The following is a 24445-nucleotide window of genomic DNA, read 5'->3' on the forward strand; positions in this document are numbered from 1 at the left end:
CGTTGCTAAGTGTCTAGGCTAATGACACTTGTAACAAACCATAAGCTTTGCTTTGGAGACACTATTGGTAAGGGTTGGAAGTTTGGGTATATTGGGATTTGGTTGGAGTGAAGGCTTAGGGTTTGACTTTGTATTTGATGGTAAAGTAGGAGGTCGAGTCCAAGGTTTATGGAAAAAAGGAGCAAAGAGATTTTGATTGAATCTTCGGAAGTTAGAATTGAATTGCTTTGTACCAAGTTACCATTAACAAAAAATTGTTGCAGTCGCTTTTCTCATCCACGAATTTTATTCTCTACATCATGCGCTAAAGAAATCGCATCCTCAAAAGTCTTTGGCTTGAACATATTCACTTCCACATAGAAGTGACCAAGAAAACCGGGCATATACTTGCGCTTGTGGGTCACCTCAGGAACATCTTTAATCATTCCAATTTGAAGTAAGGCACTCCAAAAATGCTTAGTGTATTGCAGGATGGATTCATGATCTCTTTGTTGCAAAAGATCCCACTGTTTGATAGCTTTCTCATGGAATTGAGGTGGAAGCAAATTCTGAAAAAAATTCTTTTGAAAGGCTTCCCAAGTAGAGGGATAATCAATACTCTTGTAGACAATAGTCCACCATAATGATGCTCTGTCTACAAGATGGTTAGTGATGCATTTAAGTTTATCTTTTTTAATATATTTCTCTTTATGAAAATAGTTGTCAAACTGACTAATGAAAGCAAGAGCAACTTGCCATCACATTGCCTACTAAAAGTGTGGAATTTAAAATTTCATTTACTTATCTTGGTCTCTTTCCTAAGAGCTTGTGCATGAAGCATCACATCAATAGTACATCAAATGACATCTTCAGGTTGTGCTCCGTCTTGCTCGACAGTGGATTGTTGAAGCGTAGCCAATTATACTTCCAAGTTTGACGTGCCCTTCACTCTTCTTGAAGCTACATCATGATTAGATCCAATCTTTGTTCCTGTAACGTGTCCACCTATTCACTTGTAGGACACGTCTTAGCAGCCCATCGGGAAGAGAGTCTAGAAAGTGCTGCCCGGCACTCCCATGGAATGTTACGGGGTTTGCGATCTAGTTCTTCCCGAGTCTACCACGTAGCGGAAGCATTCCCGCCATTTCCACTTAGGATCGACCTGAATTAGGGTTTCCCTAATGGTCAAGTTCCTAGAGAGTAACTAGCGTCGAACCCTAGGGGAACTACTTTACGCAGAAACGTCAGGGTTGAAGCGGATTCATGCTGCACTTGGTTCAAGGAGAATGGGAAACGAGAGGGATGCAAAGCTCGACCTCTCTGCCCATAAGGCATAGTCCTATTCCGTTCCGCAAAAACATCATAAATCGGGATTCTAGTAACCTAGTCTCTAGGTCAATGTTCCTTGCTGTTCATTTCCTTCAAGAAAAGTTCCCTGCCGTCGATTTCATTTGAGAAAAGTTCCCGGCCAACCAGGATCACCCATCCATAGGACGGACCCATGGCCACATCCACCGCACTTTCCTTGGGATTGCTTTAGTTATCTAATTACCTATCACATTTAGTTTGATATGCAAAAACAATTTCCTTAATTAGTCTTTTAGTCACTGGTTCCTTCACGTAATCTTAGCATTGACATAGAAAAACAATATCAAACAAGTTTCTTTACAACAATTGATCTTATTTATCTTTGGAATACAACTTATAATCTAGCCCGTAGGCTAATCCATAATCCGCCCGAAGGCAATCTTATAATCCAGCCCGAAGGCAATCCATAATCCGCCCAAAGGCAACCAGCAATCCTCAGGGATTACTAATCCAAGTTTCTGCCTGTAGACTAGTATGCGGGCCTCGAGATCCAATCTTGAGTCACATCGGCCTCTTGTGCAACGCCCGGAAAGCAAGGGATTTACGGCCAGAGCCCCCCATGGCACCCAATCGTCCTTCTGCTCCAAGTAGTGCCCACGAGCGGAGAGACCTCTCGCGGTGGGTTTGGTCCACGTTCACGGCATGGCTAACAACCTCCTTCGTTAGGGTCAGCCAGACAGTCGGGGGTAACTGATACTGCCTCTCCCTCCAGGCCTTCAACCTAAAGCATTAATTAATTTTTTCATTTTTAGTTCTTTGAGCAAAGCAATACAAATAGTGCTCCTAAACTGTACAAACACAATCAATCCAGTGGTTGTTTTATTTGGCCAACTGCTAAGGTGTGAATCCTATTTTTCAAATGCATCTAGCATTCGATTCGGGATCAATTGCGACTTGGCAAGATCCCCAAGGGTTTGTTTGTTTACCCTTTTATCCTTGGGTTAGCGTTTATACCTTGTCGATCCAAATTAACCAACACCTTAGGTTCCTTAAGTTAAGACAGTAAATCCTGGCAACCATGTCACTCTAACTTGATTGATCCTTTGCTTACTAGGTAGTACATAACTTCCATTAACTTGGCAAATTAGCCCAAGAAGGGTGATGTAGCAAGATGTCTACTCATCCTCTTGCAAGTTAGACTTGCGCTAGAACCTGCCAACCTTGTTCCAAAGAGTGGAAACTCTACTTTGTGATTTAACACAACCATGTGACGTTGCGACTTGTTGCATAGGAGTCACATCCGACTTGTGGGATCATCTTTCCCATCAATCGGCACTTCTTGGTCAAGAAATATGTTTAGTCAAAATGTAGGGTTTGGGGTGTCTTCTTACCCAACCCAATCCCTAACCTTACAAGCTCACCATGCTTGATCCTAGGGATTCTAAACTCAATCGGAAGTTTAGTATTAGGTCGATCAATCCTTAGGGTAAAACCATAGATCGTTAGTGTATGGGCATCCAATTAACCCAAACATTGCGTGAATTGTGGGTAGGACTTTTGGGTTTGAGGGTCTTGACTTAGCGACCAAGTGCGATACTAGGTAGAATTTCCATCGTGCTAAACCTTAGCTAGCACTTGAGGTGTTCGTTGTACTAACTAGTTATGCTTGTACGAATCCCTTGAGGGTTATACCCATACAAGTGATCTAACCAAATCAGTCTACTTGTCTTGCGACAAAAAACAATCTTTTCTTAGAGATACTAAACTTGCTCTAAAGGTGTAAATAGTTGCAAGACATCACATTATGTGTAAGTATGTGATTCATTACTTTTATGTACTATAAGGTTTGCAATAATCCTTTCTTTTCTTGTTAAAGTCAAGACGAATGACAATTTGGAGAATAACTTGCATAAAACCTACATAGATTTACATCAAGAGTTTTACCTACAACCTTTCGTTTAATGCAATTGAATTTTAGGCTTTGATATGACATGCAACCTTTTCTAGATGCAACTTTGATGAATGAAGTTCATGCATGACGAATATTATAAGACTAATGTTGACTTAATCCATTCTACAAACATCTTCGCATGCAACATGCAAGCCCATGGTTTCATTTTCATACCATGCAGATCTTTGGACAACATCTAATGGGTGTTAACGACTTTCTCATGCGAATCACAACAAAGAAGTTATTGCCTAAATGCAATATACACTTGTTCTTTCCACAGCCAATCAAAGATGCATTTAAACAATTTCATCTTTTATCCCTAAGCAATATGCACTTAGGAATTCCAACTTGGAAATGCAAGCAAGAGCAACATGCAATTTAAAACTTGTAAGATGAATGTGTAATTTTGTATTCATAACTTCTGCGTGAAATTTAAGCATGCCCAATGCGGAATTAAACTTCTAAGAACCTAGGTTTGAGGACTTGCGGCGATGTCCACGTGTAAACTTGGGTTCGAAGCTTCCGCAGGTGCGCCTTGCGTCTTCGGCTTTGGATCCATCGTTGATGCAATGGGCTTGAACTCCACGATTTTTTGTTGCCTTTACGCAGTCTCCGAACTCCCTCCAAGCATGGCAAAACAACCTCAAAATCTGTCTACTTCTCGCTCGCATAGGAATGCCCCTTTACAAGATGTGGGTTTTAACAACCTAGGGAAAAAGCCCCGTGCACAAGGCTTATGGAAGCCTTATTGTTAGAAGATTCTGAGGAAGCTTCCAAGAAGCTTTTGCTTCTGGAAAAAATGAAGTGGAGGGGGAGGGGGGGGGGGGTAATGATTGAAGGGGAGAATTATGATAATAAAGATGCCAATTATGCAGGCGATGATGATGGGGATGGAGTGGCGGCAGCAGCGAGGCTAGAAGCGGACTGCGCGGCGAAGTGGCGACGGGCAGCGGCAACACGGGACGACAGCTGCAGCAATCCTTCCTTCTCTCTCCTCATTCGTGCCTCTCCCCAAGGCTAAGGGGGAGGTAATATAGTGTGTAAAGGAGGGGGGTGAGATCCACTATGTGGAGGCTTCATGCCTTCCCTCCCTCATGCATCCCCACACCACACTCCTCCCTCTCTCCACTTAACTCACTCCTCCACACACTCCCTCACCCCCTGCCATGCATCGGCTGAGGGGAGGGGTAATTAAAAAAATCTGCACTACTTTAATCATTTATCCATTTGCCTTTATGTAAGGGGTGTCTCTTGTGCAGCTTGCAGTTTTTAAGCCCCGGTCTCATTTGCACAATGTGGATGGGCTCATTATTGCACGTGTGGGGAAAGGATTTAATTGCCAATATTTACGATGTGGGAGATTGTTGAGATATTGAGCTCCACTCGTGATATGCCAGGGTGACCATTGTGCATTTATGTCATCGACTTGTCAGTTGTAGATGCGGTTGGTACACCGCCCATGAATAATAGCTAGATGACAACTATCCTTATCTACTCTAGTTCGTGGCTCAGTTAGTATGCTACCTTAGTTAGTTGTCTTTGGTTTGAGACCCATATATAGGGTTCTTCTATTTCTTTGTAAGAGACTTCTTTTTGGCTTACACAACTAAGAAGAGGAAAACTATTTTCAGCCTCCACCTTTGTGTGTATTCCCCCATTGTGAAAGCAAGAAAGCTACAAGTGAGACTTCTTCCTTCTCTCCCACAATCTTGACATGGTATCAGAGCCTTGTTCATGGTAAGGAGCTCAAGAAAGCAAGCCAAGCTCGCGGTGTTCTGGTAAGAGGAGCAGTGTTGATTTCATTTTCTGTTTTGGGAGCAGATCTTTGCAAGTAGCATAGCCGAAAATTGCAAGAGTGCATTGTCTCAGGTTGATACACCCTTCGCGGTGAAGCAAGAGGGCAGTATATGTTGCGGGAGCCAGATTTAGCCCTTGGCAACCCTATTTTTTTTATTTGAGGCCATTTCGGGGCCTGTTTTGGAGGCGGAAGTTTTTTGCACGCACTCAGGAAAAGGCCCAGTTTTATGCTGTGCAGCCACTGTTCTACAGGTCGGTGAAAAGTTACTGTAGAAGTTGCATCGTATGCCTGTGCACAGAGACATTGGGAGTTATAGAATAATCCTTGTTGCCTGTTGATGCGAAATCGTCACTAGGAAGTGACTGTGTGGTTAAATACCACTTTCGTCAGTTTTGTAGATTTGCCCTTGTGAGGCTGAAGCTATGTTCTCTGCAGTGACAGAATTTTTTGCAGTATTCTAAAATGGCATCTGATTCTCTTTCACAGATTGTAACTGAAAAGCTTGACAAGAACAACTTCCAAGCATGAAAGTTTAGAATGACGAATTTCCTTATGGGAAAAGGATATTGGAAATTTGTTGCAAAAGGAGGAACTTCAAAAGAAACTGTCTTCTACTCAAATGCTGAAAGAGGTAGAGGCAGAGGTAGAGAAGGCCGATTTGGAAACCGTGGTAGAAATCAGAATATGCTGCAAACTCAAGAAAACCAGTCCTATGGAGGAGGACGTGGTAACTCTAGAGGCAGGGGGAGCCAAAGAGGCCGTGGTGGATGGCAAAGAGGCCAAAATGCAAACAGCAATGTTGAATGCTACTACTGTAGAAAATGGGTCATATGGCTAAAGACTATTATAAAAAGCAGAATGACATCATGAATGGAAAATTGCAACAAGGAAATTATGCATCTTCTAGTAGATAGGGTGATGACAGAAATGAGCATTTGTTTATGGTGCAGCACATGAACAATCCTGTGACAAGTGCAGAAGAAAGCAACGATGTGTGGTATGTTGACTCAGGTGCATCAAACCACATGACATGTCATGCAGAATGGATGGAGGATACAAGGAAAATGGAAAAACCAGGATTTGTGGAGACTGGTGATGATACTGCACATCCTATTGTGCAGATTGGAAAAATTCCTTTGTCTATGTAGGATGGGAAAAAGAAATACATGTTTGATGTATTTCATGTCCCGAATATCACCAAGAATCTAGTTTCTATTGGTCAAATGGTTGATTAGGGCTTGCAGGTGAGATTTAATCCTCATGGATGCTTTGTTGAGGATATGAAAAAAAAAGGTTGCTTGATAGCAAAAGGAAATAAGAAGTACAAAATGTTTACATTGGATGCAAACATGCCTGAATTGAGTGTAGCAATGTTTGCACATGGGACTGGTGTAGTTGCATATATTGATATCTGGCATAAACGCATTGGTCATGTTAATGTACAACAACTTAAATCAATGCAGGCCCAAAATATTGTTGTAGGATTGCCTAAATTCAAGGTTGCAGAAATGCATAAGGTATGTGAAGCCTGTCAGTTTGGAAAACAGGCAAGGAAACCATTTCCTAGGCATGTTCAAGAGAGTAAGAAGCCATTGGAATTAATCCACTCTGATGTGTGGACTACTAAAGCTGCATCACTTGGAGGTTTTCATTATTTTGTTACTTTTATTGATGACTATAGCACAAAAGTTTAGGTGTATTTTATGAAAAAGAAAAGTGAAGTTTTTGGGCATTTCAAAACTCTTAAAGCTATGGTTGAAAAAGAAATAGGCGTGCAAATAAAATGCCTAAGGTCAGATGGAGGGGGAGAGTACCTCTCAAATGAGTTTGCAAGGTTCCTGCAAGAGCATGGCATAAAGCATCAATATTCATGCAGTCATAACCCACAACAAAATGGAATTGCAAAAAGGAAAAACATGCATATTGGAGAGGTATCTCGTGCCATGCTCAATGAAAAAGACCTACCAGATTTTTATTGGGCTGAGACAGTTGCTACAGCAGTCTACATAATGAACATAACTCCCACTGCAGCAATACATGGGATGACTCCAGAGTAGAGGTATACTGGTAGGAAACCAGATATTTCTCATTTGAAGATTTTTTGTTGTATTGCCCATGTTCATGTGCCAGATGAGTTGAGATCCAAGTTGGATCCAAAAGCTGAGAAGTGCATCTTTATTGGTTACTCTCTGCAGTAGAAAGAGTATAGATGTTATAACCCTTCTACTTGTAAGTTTACAATGAGCAGAGATGTTGTTTTTTATGAGATGAGTAGCTGGTATAAACCAGTAAATGTGATTGATGATGTAGATGCACAAAACAGTAATGCTGCACAAAATTCACAGCAGCAGTCACAAAATATTAGTGGACTTGGAGCGTCCTCTAGCATGGTTCACATTCTTTGCCATGGACAGGCAGATTGAGATCAGAAGAATCTTCTCAAAGCAATGCAGATACTGGTATTCAGGTATCACGAAAAGGAAAAGAGAAGGTAGATCAGCCCATGTTTGATGTGAATGCACGTCACTCTTATGTGGATGGTGAATCCAGTGGCTCAGAATAGAGCATTGATGATGAGTTGGGTATTCCTTCTATTGTTACACCTAGAGTAAGGAAGACCAGGGATGTTTTGAGAGCACCTGGGAGTGAACCTACTTTGCGCAGGTCTACCAGAGCTAGGTATCCTGTGGATAGACTGAAATATGATGGATTTACAACCATTCACTATGCATATATGGTCAAAGTGATACAAGAACCAGAACCCACTTCTTTTGAGCAAGCCATGGGAAAAGAAAAATGGGAGAAAGCCATGGATGAAGAAATGGATGCCTTGAAAGCAAATGCTACATGGGAGTTGGTATCCTTGCCTAAAGGTAAACATGCAATTGGCTGTAAGTGGGTTTATAAGGTGAAGCACAATGCAAATGGTTCTGTGAACAGATACAAGGCAAGATTAGTAGTCAAGGGGTATGCACAAACATATGGCATTGATTATGAAGAAATATTCAGTCCGGTTGCAAGGATGGCAACCGTAAGAGTAGTCATTGCTATGGCTGCATCAAAGGAATGGTCTTTACATCAGATGGATGTAAAGAATGCCTTCTTGCATGGTGATTTGCAAGAAGAGGTATATATGGAGCAGCCACCAGGTTATGTGCATGCTGTTCATCCTGAGTTTGTTTGGAGGTTGAAGAAAGCATTGTATGGCTTAAAGCAAGCACCTAGAGCATGGTCTGACAAGATAGGACAGTATCTTGTCACTATTGGCTTTCAGATTTCCAAGGCAGATTTCTCACTTTATGTGAGAAAAACAGAGAAAGGTATTATGCTACTTGTCATTTATGTTGATGATCTGATTATGACAGGTGACAGTGATGAAGATATCCTTCATGTGAAAATGCTATTGAAGCAAAAGTTTGAGATGAAGGATTTGGGAGAGCTGCGTTATTTCTTGGGCATTGAGGTGATTAGATCACCAAGTGGGATACAGCTCTTGCAGAGGCAGTATGGATTGGACATGCTGTCCAAATATGGGATGACAAGCTGTAAGCTTATTTCAGTTCCTTTGGAGCAGAATGTGAAGCTAAGCAGAGATGCAGGTGAGCTTCTGGAAGACCCTATTATGTACAGACGCATAGTAGGAAGTTTGATTTATATGACTATTACCAGGCCAGATTTGAGCTATGATGTTGGATTGGTAAGTCAGTTTATGCAGGCTCCAAGGAAACCGCATTTGGATGCGGCTAGACGCATACTCGGGTATGTGAAGTCCACATTGCAATATGGACTATTTTATGAGACTGGGGTTCAAATACAGCTACATGGATACACTGATGTTGATTGGGCTAGTAGTATTTATGATAGACGATCTACCAGTGGATATGTGTTCTCTTTTGGGAGTGCTGCAGTCACTTAGAGCAGCAAGAAATAGCCTATAGTTGTGTTGTCGAGCACAAAGGCTGAGTACAGGGGTGCAAGAATGGCTGCATGTGAGGTAGCTTGGTTGCATAAGCTACTTTATGATATGCATCAGCCTACAGATGGACCAGTTGTCATTTATTGTGACAACATGAGCAGTATACACTTGGCAAATAACCCAGTCTATCATGCTAGAACAAAGTACATTGAGGTGTATTATCACTATGTGTGGGAGAGGGTTTTATTAGGTCTTATTGATCTAGTTTATGTCAGCATAGAGGATCAGGTAGCTGACATATTTACGAAGGCATTGGGCACAAAGAAGCTTCGCAAGTTCAGAGACTTGCTTGGTGTGCAGGAATTGGGATTGAGCTCAAGGGGGAGTGTTGAGATATCGAGCTCCACTTGTGATATGCCAGGGTGAGCGTTGTGCATTTATGTCACCGACTTGTCAGTTGTAGATGCGGTTGGTACACCGCCCATGAATAATAGCTAGATGACAACTATCCTTATCTACTCTAGTTGGAGCCCCAAGAGGAACACCAAGGAAAATGGAATTCTCTTGCAAGAAAATCTATCTTCTAACACCAACAAGCTTGTTTATTATGTTTCATATGATCACAATGAAGAAAAAAACACCAGGCACAACAAATCTTCATACAACATCATGTAGATCTCCCACGGATTTGATAGAATCAACCATATTCTTCAATATCTTCATAAAATCCATCAATATAACAAAAAAAGCAAAGGAATACACCATCGTTGAATGGAAATACATCACATAGTATTCATCTTCAATATCTTCATAGTCTTCTCTCTCAATCTCTCATATATAATCACTCTGTTTCAGTAGAATTGGCTATCTCTGACTCTCTCTCTTTCTCTCTAGCAATAATACATCATATCCTCGCTACAATCTCTCAAAATCGCTCTCAATAATCCTTCTTAGGTCGTGGATACTCCTCCCAAGAGGTATGTCTGATATGAAGAGTCACCAGAGCCACTACAATGTCCTTTCATAGCTCACTACTATCACTTCACTCTAGTCTTCACTTGAGTCTTCAGCAGCTACTTCTTTCACTTCTTTAAGCTCTTTTGCACTCGTATTCACCTCTTTCCAAGGCTAGAAAAATTTCCCAAGCTACACTCTCATCCATCAGAATACATACAAAAGCATACAGAACAGTCCACAGAATAGTACCAGAACAGCTACAGTACAGAATAGAACAGAACAGAGACAGAAGCTCTACAGAAGACCTACAGAAGGTTACAAAAGGTCATCAAAACCTCATAACTCATACTCAAACCATTCCAAACTCTCACAAACCATTCAATAAACTTTCACAAGATCTCAATCTTCATCAATCAATACTCCATCCCTCCTTACAGAAGACAATCAGAACAAAACAGAACAAAACAGAAGGTATACAGAACCAATCAGAACCTATCAGAACATCACAGAACCACTAATAAACATCATAAACTTTCAAAACACAATCAATATCATCCAAAACACTCTCAAACCACTTTCAAACCAATCAATCATCTCATAAAATCAACCATTCAACTCTCAAAAACAACAAAAATCAGCCAAAAAACAAGTTATTTCAACACTCAACATATCCCCACACTTAATAAGGAAGCGTCCTCGCGACCCAGAAAAAAGGGAATACAAGTGCATTTAAAATGTCAACTGCAATCTTCAATATCTCTTCAACAAGTGCAACATAATGCACAAAATTGAAAGAATAGTTGAAGCACAAGAGAGCATAAGATAGATGGATCCAGGCAAGATAGAGGGAGCCAGGGTCAACAGGATACTGAAAACAACAAGCAAGAAGAGAATCTGAGTAGGTGAAGATAGACACACAAGATGAGAAGATGAAGCCAAGTCACCCCTTTCATAGGATAAGTGTGCAGTGCAGCAAGGCATTTCTTTTCCCTTACCTTTTCTACCCTCTCCCTTACTATTTCCCTTCACCACAACCCTTCCATCACACCCTCCCTATTCAAATTCATTGTTGGCAACCTTCTTTATGAGTCGCCCACAACTCCCGCCCCCTCTTTCCCCTTCTCTTCTCCGCTTGACCTCTCCCTCTTCCACCATGATTGTCCACTTGCCACACGATCTGCATACCAACATGGCCTCCTCTTTCTCATCATCCCAAAGAATCTTTTCTTCTTCAAAAGAATACCCTTCCCTCTATAGCACTATTTTCCTGGTTCCCAACCAATAACCAAAGAAGAAGAAACGAGAAGCATGAAGAAAGAAGGAAGAAGGGATTGGAGGAGGAGGGAAATAAGAAGAAGACGGAGTGCATTGTATTTGAGGTCTTCAAGTTGCGATGTAGTTAAGAAGGAAGAGAAGGACTTGTTGGCTTCATGAGCTCCATAGATCTAATGCCAGCCATAAAACAACTTCCACCCTACTTCTTCATCTATGTGTCCCTCTCTCCCTCATCCTCCACATGGTAGCCATGTTTGCTTTCTTCCCTGATCCAGTCATATCTCCCCAATCCTTAACCTAAAAATTTCAATAAAATATTAATATGAATATTAAACACCATTGTTCTTTCGTTTGATCTTATCCCCTTCATCATTTGCCCCTTCAATTGTGGCACTTTCTTCCACCCCTTAGCCCTTTTACCTTATTTATAGTACCTCAATATTACCACCCTACTTTTCTACATGTGGTTCTTTCCTCCACCCATGATCACCATCAGCCTCTCATCCTACCATACATTCTTGCCATCCCTTACATCTTCCTTCTTCTTTTTCTTTTTCCCCCAAGCAACAACCATCAAGAAAAATGATTAGATAAACTAAAAGGGAAAATTTTTAAGAATCTAAAAGGATCAAAGCTTAGTAACCCTCCTAATCCATTGTTAACATTCAAAAGTGACAACTCTTTACCAAATCACAATACTCTCTCAAAGCTAAGCTTTGTGCTTTCAAGAGTTTTCACTTTACATTCATATATAACAACACTATTAAATACTCCATGAGAAGATATATAAAGATAAACCCCCACATCAGAAGATACATGAAGCTACATATACAATTAAACCATATTTTCTCAAGTGCCCCTTTGGAGCTAGATGATGGAGTTTTATTTCTTTCTCTATTGGGATGGAGAAAGTTGTGCTTGTGATTCCTTGTTGAAGACAAAACCCTATCCTTTGAAGACTAGTAAAATTTTTAGTGTGGGAGTATTTGAGGCAAGAGTTTTCTTACTCTGGTGGTCATGGATTTGGAGTCCCATACCCTACCATGGCTAGGCCTCATCCTTATGATCGAAGTTGTTTTACTAACAATTTTGGAAGTTGTTTTGTGATAGACAGTGGTTCTTCTTTGGCAAGGTTCGCGAGGATGCTTCACATTTCCGTGTGGGAGGAATATGATGACACTCAAAAGAAGCATGAAAACAAGGCACAAAAGAATCCAAGCATGCATCATATTTATATTTTTTGTCAAGAGAATAATACTACATTGTTACAAAATCACCAAAAAGAGATAGAGATATGAGGGGGCCACATCCACATAAATCATAATAAACAAATGGTATACACAAAAGTGTTACGTGCATGCATTTGTGAAGGGTAGGAATACTCAAAATTAAAGGCCAAAGGTCTTATAATATCAAATGTATCAAAGTTTCAAAGAAATAATAAAAATACGAAGGGGTGTGCTTTTTGGGGAAGAGGTGGGGTGGAGTGCACGAATGGTTATGTGCCTCTTTCCCTTCCCTCTCTTGTCCAATCGCACATTCTCCTTTTTGGTGGTGCAAAAAGTTGTTCTCTCTCCTCTCTCCTCTGTCTTTTGTGCAGAAATTCTTTTTTTCCCTTTTGTTCTTGTATAATGATTGAACCTATGGATAAAGATGATGAAGATAACGATTTTTTTCATTATTAAGTGGAAGATTTATGGTTTCTTTTCAGTTTTGAGATTAATGGCTCAGCCATGTGCATAGATTTTGCATGCTTCTACCTTGGTTTCATGTTCATTTCCTGCGATGGGAGGGTTGCTGTCATTTTAAAAACATAGAGCCCCAAGAGGAACACCAAGGAAAAGGGAATTCTCTTGCAAGAAAATCTATCTTGTAACACCAACAAGCTTGTTTATTATGTTTCATATGATCACAATGAAGAAAAGAACACCAGGCACAACAAATCTTCATACAGCATCATGTAGATCTCCCACGGATTTGATAGAATCAACCATATTCTTCAATATCTTCATAAAATCCATCAATATAACAAAGAAAGCAAAGGAATACACCATCTTTGAATGGAAATACATCACATAGTATTCATCTTCAATATCTTCATAGTCTTCTCTCTCAATCTCTAATATATAATCACTCTGTTTCAGTAGAATTGGCTATCTCTGACTCTCTCTCTTTCTCTCTAGCAATAATACATCATATCCTCGCTACAATCTCTCAAAATCACTCTCAATAATCCTTCTTAGGTCGTGGATACCCCTCCCAAGAGGTATGTCTGATATGAAGAGTCACCAGAGCCACTACAGTGTCCTTTCATAGCTCACTACTGTCACTTCACTCTAGTCTTCACTTGAGTCTTCAGCAGCTACTTCTTTCACTTCTTTAAGCTATTTTGCACTTGTATTCACCTCTTTCCAAGGCTAGAAAACTTTCCCAAGCTACACTCTCATCCATCAGAATACATACAGAAGCATACAGAACAGTCACAGAACAGTACCAGAACAGCTACAGTACAGAATAGAACAGAACAGAGACAAAAGCTCTACAGAAGACCTATAGAAGGTTACAAAAGGTCATCAAAACCTCATAACTTATTCAAACCATTCCAAAATCTCACAAACCATTCAATAAACTTTCACAAGATCTCAATCTTCATCAATCAATACTCCATCCCTCCTTACAGAAGACAATCAGAACAAAACAGAAGGTATACAGAACCAATCAGAACATCACAAAACACAATCAATATCATAAACTTCCAAAACACAATCAATATCATCCAAAACACTCTCAAACCACTTTCAAACCAATCAATCATCTCATAAAATCAACCATTCAACTCTCAAAAACAACAAAAATCAGCCAAAAAACAAGTCATTTCAACACTCAACACATCCCCGCACTTAATAAGGAAGCGTCCTCGCGACCTAGAAAAAAGGGAATACAAGTGAATTTAAAATGTCAACTGTAATCTTCAATATCTCTTCAAAAAGAATCCATCCACCACGACCCCAACTTATTACCTGTATCTGATATAAAAATACAAAGAAAGGAAAACCCTTTATACAGTAACACGTCTTATCAAACTAAAAAATCACAACAAATTTATAAAGGATATAAGAGTTTTCTTCTTCGTCATCTGCATCAGCTTCAACTCTCCAACCACGACTCCATCACCACAATTCTCCAAAATATAGCTCGCACAAAAGCCAATCCAATAGGAAACCACCACGTTCGTATTACATAAATGAACTCATAACACAAACACTAATACAACGCAACCATCTGAATGACTCCTCCAAAAAGAGAGATTTTCATTAAAAAGCATCCACCATACATTGGAAAGGTATCAATGAAGATGATCCCTCTTAAAAGATTGATGATTTCGGAAACGATCCATAGACAAGGATTCATCTACAAAGGTTTTGGGAGGATTTTAAAAAAACTGAAGACATCACATCCTTTCCAACAGGACCAGGTATATGCTAGGCAAACAAAGGGCATGAAAATACAATATATCCAGCTACTGGGAATCAATGCTCACATTGACATTCATGCACAACTTTGGAATAGGCTTGGAATCATTATGAGAGTGCATATGCATATACGCCAAGTACCAAGAAAAGTGAGCAGTTAATCACACTGAAGGATCTGTAGACTGTGAATACTGCTGAGCAAAATGAATATAGTTCTGATAAGCTTGACTGACAGCTGTCCATTCTCCTGGAATTACTGGCCAATTGATCTGAGGTCCTGTAAGGGAATCATTCGAGCTCCATCCCCTTCTTCTAGAAATCTGATGATCAAACCCATCATAGTCACTAACCAATTGAGGTGGTTGAGATATAGAAGTGTTAGGTGAGGGTAGTGGAATAAGGAAAAGTGGATGAAGTGAGGGATAGGAAAAATCATAAAAGGAAGAAAAGTTTAAAGAAGGAGTGGTAGAAATTTGTATGGAATCACTAAGGAAGGGTGTTAACTGATAAATAGAAAATGTGGAGGGTACATGAATGGATGGAGAAGGACATGGTGGAGAAGGGAAAAATACTCTATCCTCAATAAAGGAACAGTATGTAAAAATGGGAATTTGAGGGAAAGATGAAGGTTGGAAAAGAAGGGGTAAAATAGTGGTGGAATTAGATTGACAAAGGCAAAGATATAGATCATATCGGTGAGCCATTTGTTGGTAATATAGGAGGGTAGGAACAGAAGGTCCTAAGAGAGATCATCTATGATAAGCATCAAAGAAGGTAGAATCAAATGGATTATGTTTTGAAAGATAGGCTAAGAGATCCATCCTCAGTTGATTAGTACTCTGGGCATAAGTAAGAGCTGTGTTTTATCTTTGATTCAGGACCACAGAATCAATCATGGTATGCCAGGAATTATCATGACAATCAGCCACTTTGGAGGAGTAACCCTGAAACATGTCAGCTATGCGCAACTCCAAATGATTGACATACAAAACAGCTTGTAGAACCACATCCCCACATACCATGCCATATCCACCTCATCTGGAATTAACAAGTCTCCTCGTAGATACATGTATGATATCAACATGGTATCTGGCGTGACAGAATCTTCAAACACCATCCTTACCACCCCTGTCAACAACTCAGCAGACCAAGCCCCACTCCATCCATCCTCTGGAAGAGGTAAATCCATCGTGGAAAGCTTCATGTAGAAGGCCAACTTCTGTAATTGGTAGTGGACAAAGAAAGAATGGTCTGGTGGAATATATTCTTGAAGCTGCTCAAATGTAGACCATATCAAATTCATTCCGGACTGCAATCTTTCCACTTCATCTTGGAATAGAGGGCACAAGGTAGCCTGTCTCTGAAGAGCAGCCAAGTCCTGTTGTGAAAGAGAAGGAATCAAGGGAACATTAGGGCTTGGAGGAATAGATCGTGACTTTGCCAGTTGATCTTGCAACTGCTTAATTTGGGAGGCTTGGGATGCCACTGTGTCATTAACAGTCTGTAAGGTTGAAAGTTTGTCATCTAAAAGATTTTAGAACTCCTGCGCTTCTCTGGACATCCTCTCCTCCTCTGAAAGGCTAGTAACCTCTGATTGAGCCTCTAGTAAACTGGATCTTCAAAGAAGAGATCTCATCTTTTTGGGTTGCAACCAGTTGGATTTGTTGTTCCATCTGCTTAAACAAATCTGCTAGGATATCCTTAGCAGAAGCTAACTCAGATGTTGCCTTATGCAACTGGTCCTTAGACTGCATGAGCTCTTCATAAAAGGAAGCCTACAGCTGTTGAACACAGGCGATCTCACTGACAATTCAATGGAACTCTGAATATCTTTACAGAGGAAAGAAATTGCATCTCCCGAGACTAGACTGTTCAGTGAGGGAACTGATATGTCCAATGAACCTTCTCTATGTGCTCTGAACAGGTTATTACAAGTGAGATACCCAGGGAGATCACTGCCAGAGGTAGCAGGAATGGGCACTGAAGGAATTATTGAAGGAGCTTTATCCGCTACCCGCTTCAAGCGTTTGCACTGGATGACCAGGGGAGGTGGAGAATCATCATCCTCTATGTCAATAGGTTCTGACTCATCTGAAGGTGGAGGAGGAGGTACTGGATCTGATGGAGGAGGTGGAGGCACACTCTTCTGTAAACCTGAATAGGTCAAGAAGGCATACAAGTATTATCCATATGTGACATTGGTAACATTACCCCTGGTAACTTTGACGAAATGTTGATCCATTTTAGTGAGGAGGTAAGTGCTCCAATCAATAGCAACTCCTTTCAACACCATCTTAGAAGCTGTGAAAAGCTCTTTGGACAAGTACTGGGATGGCGTTTTGGCAGGCATAAACCTGTCCTGGAGAAACTGACATACCATCTTCCATACGGGATCAGTGATCATGGAAAAGGAAACTCCTGAAGAGTTGATCACCTTCTTAACATCCAGCAATTCCCTTGTCTGCTTTTGTAACAGCTTCAGAATCTCTTCATTAGAGAAAAGCTGACGAGTGGTAACAAAAGGTTCACCTTTGGAGGGAAGAGACAGAGCCTTCCCTAGGCCTCGAGGTGTCAAAGTCATAGAAAGTCCCTGGACTAGTCCTGTCTTCTTGCTGTAGGAGGCCAGAAACTCATCACATAACGACGGATCCTCTGGAAGCAATGGAAAGGAAGTAGCCACAAAAGCAGCGAGTCCCGCCTTCATGAGAGGCTCAAAAGTGAGTAGGGAAGAGTAATCCCTACTAACTAATGGGACGTACTGGATAGGAGGAGGAGTGTGAGAAGGCGCCATTCAGATGGTTACACACACACCACAAACACAGACAATCAAGGAGAATGCCTGCAAAGCAACAGACAAAAAACCAAGGATAAGAGAACAACCAAAACAATAAAACGTGACTCGACCAACTAACCCCAAGCAAACCACAGCCTAGAAAAAATTCGACATGATCTCTAGACATATGCGATCGAAAGCTTCATGCTATGCATCAGACAAACACCCAGAACCCCGTATTAGGCAATAAAAGAAAAAAACTACACACCGTACCTTTAACCGTAACAAAGATACTAAACCAAAACATCACCACATCCGACACATATCAAGACTACATTGTGGATAAACTAGTGTTTGACTATGGAAATAACTCCAATGACTGCGCATACCCATCCCACGAAACGGGTTTGTTAAAAAAAGGGAATTAAGTGCAGTGAGGGGGAATTAATTTAATGAAAGGTTTATTTTAATAAATTATTAAGAATGGGAGAATTTTTATTAAGTGATAAACCTTAGCAAGAAAACGGCGGTTCCTTCTTATAAATTTAATTATTAATTATTAGGTGAAAATTGTGCTTTAATTCGAATCCCGAACTTCGATACCCAGACTGGGTCTCTAAATGCAAGTTCATTGATTACAAATTAAGGTGATGTGGAGCGCTTTTTTGCCAGCACGTGCTCTTGTGACGGCTAGTTCATTTTAATTAAAAATATTAAAGTGCCTCTGTAGCGCACTTAGCGCGTGCGAAGTGAATAGCGGCTTTATTTTAATTTAAAAAAATGGTGTGTTTAGTGCGAATGCGCGTGCCATGGTGGTGGTGAGGTTTCATTTATGTTAATTATTAGTTTGTTTGTTTGTGTGTTTTTTTTTTCGTGGTTGTTTTTTATTTTTATATTAACCGTGGATTTTGGGGTAGCTTTAAAAAAATAAAAGGAAAAATACATGGTAGTGGGTATATGGAAATGCAAAGAATGTGCTCTCCTCAATCCAAAAATATATGGATTTTTTTTCTAGACGTTTAGTGGGGGTGTTGGATGAAAAATATTTTTTTTATTTTTTTTAATTTGCAAGGAATTTAGGTGTGAAAGGAAAGATTATGACAACTGAGAAAAATATGCTAAAGATAAATAAAAATATTAAAGAGAATGTTAGGAATTTTTCAGAAATGAATTTGGAATTTTTAAGCATTTTTAATGAATTTTAATGATATTTTTGGGTATTTTGAAAGATTTTGGAATTTTAAAATGGGATTTTTTTTTTTTGGAAATTTACAGGTGTAGAAAAATATGGCCATGGGTTGCAAAAATAAAAGGAAATTTTCCTAGATTTTTCTGAAATTGTTTCAAAATTTAAAGTGTTTTTAAATTATTGTTTTGTATTTTTCAATGTTTTTATTTCGCTGTTTTTTTTGTGTTTGTTTTTTTATTTAAAAAAATTAAAAGGGTTTGCGAATATGGGAATTAAAAATTTGGGAAAATACCCAGCAATAGGCTGCATGGCAGCAGTTGCGTGTCAGCAACCAACGATCAAAGTCCTACAACCACGCACGAACAATCGCACGATCAACCAGAAGCTCCCACGCGCACATACACACCCACACACGTGTCAAAGGACGGAAAAGGGTAACTGCGTGGGTGGGGGGAATAGCAGCTGAGGAAGGGGGATGGTGGGTTCGGCTGGTGGGGTTGCTGCGCGGGAACAGGGGTTTGGGAAGGGGTACAGCGGAGGTGGGTGTATTGGTGATGGGACGGGAGGCTTGCAGAGGGTAGGGGGTGGGTGTGTGCAAAGGTGGGGGGAAAGGGGGCCTGGTTAGGGGTGGTGGGGAGTGTGTGGGTATGGGGTGTGAAGGGGGGCTAGTGTGGAGTAAGGGAGGTTGTGTGTGCTGGGGGTAGGAACAGGGATTAGTGGAGGGGGTGGGGTTGTGGTGGGAATAGGGAGTAGTGGAGGGGGTTAGGTTATGGGGGTGGTGGGAAGGGGGTGTAGTGGGGGGGTGGGTTTAGTGGGTGGTGGGAAGGGGGGTTAGTGGGGGGGCGGGTTTAGTGGGTAGGAAGGGGGGTTAGTGGGGGGGTGTTTTGGGTGTGGTGGGAAGGGGGAAATCACCTTCTTTGAACTCCTTATGCTTGATGAAGCTGTCATGGTAAGCCTTGCGTCGAGCTTGCGTGGCTTCCATGCACTGTAGAGCCATCCTACGAATTTCGTCCAAACATTCCAAGTGTAGGAGACGGCGTTGCAGTGAATCATCATCCCCCAAACGCTCTTTGATAGCCACTCTCAAAGAGGGTAATTCTAGTTCAACAGGGAAAACAGCTTCTGTACCATACACCAGCTGAAAGGGTGTCTATCTTGTTGCTGCCTTATGGGAGGTTCTGTATGCCCAGAGGGCCTCTGTAAGTCAATCATCCCAATCACGACAATGTGCGGCAATTGTTCTTGTCAGAATCGAACAGAGGATGCGATTGGTGACTTCGACTTGGCCGTTGGCTCTGGGGTAATAAGGAGTGGACTTGCAATGGCGGATCTTATACAACCCTGTCAACTCTTTCATGACTTTGTTAAGGAAATGAGTGCCTCTGTCACTTACCAGCTCTAAGGGACTACCAAAATGGGTGATGATATTCTCATACATGAACAAGGCCATGCTGTTACCATCATCCCGCTTTAGGGCTTTAGCTTCACACCACTTTGTGACATAATCCGTACATACGAGGATGTATCTGTTCTGCTTCCTTCTGGTGGGAGGATCGATTGGACCTAGAAGTCGATGCCCCACTTCTCAAACGGCTTTAAGGGAAGAATAGGTTGAAGCGGCATGGCACTTGTCTTGGTGGGTTTCCCCATATTCTGACAAGCATCACATCTTTTACAGTAATCATAGGCATCCTTATGAATGGTAGGCCACCAATATCCTGCTAGCAAAGCCTTCCTGGATGTAGCTTCTCCTGCAAAGTGACCTCCACATGGCTCGTCATGGCAAGCCTTCAGAACAATCCCAATCTCATCTCCTGCAACATATCTTCTGAGCACTTCATCTTTACCTTTCTTGTACAGTGCACCACCTAGCAGGGTGTAGGGGGCTGATTCTAACACAAGCTTCTTCCTTTCCCAACTAGAAATGCCAGGAGGATACTGTTGGGTTGCTAGTAGATTGGCAATGTCTGCATACCAGGGAGTTATAGTTTCTACCAAGAATAGGGAAGCATCAGGGAGGCCTGGATCATCTTGCTCCTCGTCAGCAGTTTGTGGGATTCGCAATAGATGATCAACCAGAACATGGGAACGACCAGGTTTAGTAATCACCTCAAAGTCGAACTCCTGAAATAGAAGGAGCCATCTCATCATTCGTCCTTTCACATCTACTTTATTCATCAGGAAGGATAGGGCCTCATGATCCACATAAAATTTAAAGTGGGTGGATAGGAGATAGTGGCGGAACTTCTCTAGGACAAACACCATTGCCAAGCACTCCAGCTCGGTCACTGTATAGTTCTGTTCCCTATCAGTGACTTTTCGGCTTGCGTAATAGATCGGTTGATCCAGCTTCGAGGAGCCCTTTTGGCAGAGAACTGCGCCTAAGCCTTCAATTGATGCATCAGTGTGTACATGGAACTCTTTCGTCCAATCAGGAGGTTGAAGAATGGGTGCCTCAATTAGACACCGCTTCAGAGTGTGGAAGGCTTTGTCACATTCTTCCGTCCAAGTAAACTCAGCATCTTTCCTCAGAAGCTTGTGCAAGGAGGTTGCCTTTGTTGCAAAATGGGCTATGAACCTTCTGTAGTAACCCACATGGCCTAGAAATCCCCTCAACTGTTTGAGGTTGGTGGGTGTTGTCAGAGCTGCGATCTTTTCGATCTTTGTAGGGTCTGTTGATATCCCTTGTGTAGAGACAATGTGGCCCAACAAGACTCCAGAAGAGACCCCAAAAATGCATTTGTCGGGGTTGAGGGAAATCCCATACTCCCGGCATTGGTCAAAGCATTATTTCAGGTGTCCCCAGTGTTCAGGGATCAAACTATAGACACAGAAGTCATCCAAATATACCTCAATAAAATCGTGCAGATGATTTTGAAATGCAGCCATCATGACTCGCTGAAAAGTAGCAGGGGCATTGCAGAGCCCAAACGGCATCACTCGATAAGCGTAGGTCCCCCATTCTGTGGTGAAGGTTATTTTGGACTGGTCTTCTTCTGCGATTTGGACTTGGTTGTATCCGCTGAATCCATCCAGAAGGGAATAAAGCTCATGTCCTGCCACTGTGTCCAACAGTTGGTCTGTGAAAGGGATAGGAAAGTGATCCTTCTTGGTCTTGGAATTGAGCTTTCGGAAATCCACACATATACGAAGCTTGCTATTCTTGGAATTGGTCTTCCAGAATCTTCAGTAGCTCTGCTTTCACCAATGTGGAATAATTCAGGTTCATTTGCCTCTATCATTGTCGTATTGGCTTGGCATCGGTCTCCAAGTCAATATGATGCTGACATATTGTGGAATTAATCCCCTTTAGGTCTTTGTAGGACCACGCAAACACGTCAAAATTTTCTTTCAACAAGTTGTACAAGGTTGACAACTCCTCTTCTGGGAGGCTGCTACCCACCTTCAAGTGGCATTCAGTGCCATCTGCATCCACAAAGGTTAACTGCCTTTCACCTTCTACTTCACGGATGAAGGTTCCACGGACTGCTTTTGGATACAGATCCGACTCCTTCAAGGGAGTGATGTCCTCTTCTGACGTCCCACTAGACCCAACTTCTTCTTTTGGTGGAGACTTAGGGTGCTCCTTAAGATGTTGAAATGGGATTAGAGCCGTTTCGGGTTTGGTTTCACAATTAATTACCTCTTGGCTAGAAGACTCATCTTCTGATGACACATCCAGAAACGTCACATAACAGAGACCCTCTGATGCCTGTTGGATTTGTGGGACTGGTGCTTGTTGGCACGGTGCATCATCATCATCTTTCTTTGGCAAGAATGGGTTAGGACGGCATGAGCCACTGCTGAAAGACGGCTTGTTCTTCTTAACCCATGTCTTATAAAGATTTTTCATATGAGAAGATCCATTTACCAGACCAAATGGTACCATCGTCATTCTGTCCCATAGCATGAGCTCGTCTACTTTTGATGCTTCTGAAACTTCTTCTCCAAATGTATCCTCTTCGGATGGGATAGATTCTTCTGGCTCACTTTCATAACCTTCTTCATCCATATCATCTCCATCCTCTTCTATCTCTGTCTCTGTCTTTGCTTTTGCTTTTGCTTCTGTAGGAGCTCTGTAAGAGAAGAACATGTTCTCTATTTCATCTTCTGCCTTTGTCTCTGGCTCTACTATAGCCATGTAACAGGGAGAGCAGTACATCCATGCTTCTATCTCACTGTCAGAAGTGATTTCGGAAATCGTTCCTGGTTCAGGCAGGAAATATTCACCCATTGATAATGGCTTTGCATCTTTTGGAACGTGCCACTATTAAGGAACGTGCCACTGTTTTCTTGGGAAGGATCTGTTTGACAGCATCTTCGTCTGCGGATGTTCCATCCATAGCCTCATTAGGAGAGTCAGAAGATAATTCCAAGGAGGTGGATCCATGTCCTTTTTGAGAACCATACAGTTTCAACACCACTTTATTGGGTCCTCTACCCAAGGTCAAGGTTCCTTTGAACCAATGCTCTGGCTTCAAAAAGCCATGGTCTGCGCAATATACTTTTGAACCTTTTTCGGCAACTGGGAGATAACATCAATAATTGTCGGAATGTAAGGTTTGGTTTAAAGGTATCTAGATCTCTGACCAGATCGTATTCCTTAATAGGATCCACTGGCTTCTCTAACCGGTTAGGGAATGGAGCAACACCCATTTTCATTTTCCCTCTTTCTTCCAACAGAGGCATCATGGGAACTTCTTTTGCCACTTATGGCACCTCTGCCTCCTCTGTCTCTTGGACCTCTGGTCCTGTCTCTGGAACAATCTCTATAACTCTCTGTGGCACTATAGTGCTCTGTACGGCACTGTCAAGCTCTGTTCTGTTATGTTCTTCTGGTGGAAGATTGAACGTCACTGTTCTGGCAGGAGGATTATTTTCTTTTTGGATAGGTGATTCCTTCTTCTTTGCACACGTGATGGAAGCAACTTCCAATTCCACTAAATTGGAGGTAGGCTCTTGGGCCTTGGCTGTGTCAAGATTGTGGGAGAGAAGGAAGGAGTCTCACTTGTAGCTTTCTTGCTTGCACAATGGGGGAATACACACAGAGGTGGAGGCTGAAAAAACAGTTTCCCTCTTCTTAGTTGTGTAAGCCAAAAGAACTCTCTTACAAAGAAATAGAAGAACCCTATATATGGGTCTTAAACCAAACTCAACTAACTAAGGTGGCATACTAACTGAGCCACGAACTAGAGTAGATAAGGATAGCTGTCATGTAGCTATTATTCATGGGCGGTGTACCAACCGCGTCTGCAACAACTGACAAGTCGATGACATAAATACACAACGGTCACCCTGGCGTATCACAAGTGGAGCTCGATATCTCAACACTCCCCCTCGAGCTCAATCCCAATTCCTGCACACCAAGCAGGTCTCTGAACTTGTGCAGCTTCTCTGCGCCCAATGCCTTCGTGAATATGTCAGCTATCTGATCCTCTGTGCTGACATAAACTAGATCAATAAGACCTAGTAAAACCCTCTCTCGCACATAGTGATAATGCACCTCAATGTGCTTTGTTTTAGCATGATAGACTGGGTTATTTGCCAAGTGTATACTACTCATGTTGTCACAATAAATGACAACTGGCCCATCTGTAGACTGATGCATATCATAAAGTAGCTTATGCAACCAAGCTACCTCACATGCAGCCATTGCTGCACCCCTGTACTCAGCCTCTGTGCTCGACAAGGCAACTGTAGGCTGTTTCTTGCTGCTCCAAGTGATTGCAGCACTCCCAAAAGAGAACACATATCCACTGGTAGATCGTCTATCAGAAATACTACCAGCCCAATCAGCATCAGTGTATCCATGCAACTGTATCTGAA

The sequence above is a fragment of the Lygodium microphyllum genome, chromosome 19, assembly GCF_053477565.2.
Source record: "Lygodium microphyllum isolate KBCC chromosome 19, Lygodium_microphyllum_v1.1.10, whole genome shotgun sequence".
Taxonomy (NCBI): domain Eukaryota; kingdom Viridiplantae; phylum Streptophyta; class Polypodiopsida; order Schizaeales; family Lygodiaceae; genus Lygodium; species Lygodium microphyllum.